Source organism: Lygodium microphyllum, chromosome 12 (genome assembly GCF_053477565.2).
Source record: "Lygodium microphyllum isolate KBCC chromosome 12, Lygodium_microphyllum_v1.1.10, whole genome shotgun sequence".
Taxonomy (NCBI): domain Eukaryota; kingdom Viridiplantae; phylum Streptophyta; class Polypodiopsida; order Schizaeales; family Lygodiaceae; genus Lygodium; species Lygodium microphyllum.
The window spans coordinates 16,797,953-16,799,576 of record NC_141146.1 but is presented as its reverse complement, the minus strand read 5'-3'; positions in this window follow the sequence as shown (position 1 = coordinate 16,799,576).

The following is a 1,624-nucleotide window of genomic DNA, read 5'->3' as shown; positions in this document are numbered from 1 at the left end:
ATAGTCAAGCGCAGGGAGAAGAGTTGGGTTTGACAAGCTAGGCTCCTTAGGTCCTCCTCTCACCACACATTTAGAAGTTGTGTGACCATTCCCGCCTCTAGGTGGCGGGCATGTAACCCTCATTACCGCCATAGAAAGCCCTGACCAACATCTCTGATGGTGTAGACAGGGTACCATTCCTTTATATACACATTTCCCCCTTTCCGGTCTATCCTTTCGAGGATGAGCCCTTTCTATACACCTTTCTCCCTTTCCAGTCTATCCTTCCAAGGATGAGCCCTGCCCTACTCCATGACAACAAGTCCACGCAACTTAGCATAAGCCAAGATCTGCTAATGGCTAGAGGCAAAACAAACATCATCATGGGGGCCATCCCTCTACAACAAACACTGCATGCCTCACCTCTCCCCTCCTCGTCATATGCGCTTGTATAATCCCTTCCATGCGAACAATTTTATCCTGTCTCAGGGCCTAATCCTTGGTTTGCATTTTGCAGGTCCCCCTACGATAGCAACCATGGACCACATAGTGCAGTTGGCATGCAATGAAGCTCTCTGCCGTCAAAAAGAGCATAAGGCACTAGTGCCCCCACCAGAACGCTACGTGCTTACTCTAAAGAGGTACATGCCGAAAAGAGGCCCTAAACGACACCGCCCAGGATGCAGGCCAAAAACCCCCCAAGCCAAGAGGACAAGGGCTCAAGGGAGCACACGGGGTGTGGCAACACCGGTCGTGATGCCAGGAGGCATATTTCACGGTGGATTCCGTGAGGTTTTACGGTGGATTCCGTAAACTTTGATGACCGGGGCTCATACACAAAGTGGATTCTTTGTGCGAGAAGTTGATGGGAACACCTGTCCTTTTCAGGCGTTTCATTAATTTAGTGTGTACATGGGTGATTCCATAGCGGGTGATTCCGCAAAATATATATTAAATTAATAAACGTTTATGAGTTTAGAGTGCGCACTCGTAATAAATTAAGGTTAGGATTTATTTCTAACCAGTTGATTTATTTATGTAGCTGAAGACTGCTAGGTATTCACTTTTGTCGGTTTAATTGTATTATTTTACTAAGATTGTGAATGCTTCAGTTGATGTGTAGAGATAGCAGCAGTGGCGGAGGAAAGCATTGGAGTTTAGCAAGTATTCGACCTATGGATTATATTTTGATAGGCGCCACGCCTATATTTTGTTATGTCTATTGAGGCATCGATTATTTATTATTATTTTGTATGCGCCTATGCGCACGGATATGTTATTTCTATTTGGACATTATGTTGGGCATGCCAGACTCTTTGGGCACCGTCCATTAGCTTTATCTCCTATTTTTATAAAAGCAAACTCAAAAGCTAAAAACTTGTTGTATTTTTGTAAATTGGGCTATTATTGAGTATGAAGATGGAAATACACATAAAATACATGCTTTGTGAAGCGCTCACACAAGACATGGGGGGAGATTGAACCCAATTGATCTCTTGCTCTTGTCGTTCATGCTTTTTACATTGTAATTTGTGCAAAAAGGTAGAGTTCATTGTTCTTGGGGACCTTCCGGGATTCACTACGTGAGCATACAGCGACCGATCTGCGCACCAGGTCATGCAGGCTCCCACCAGACGCTCGGGCA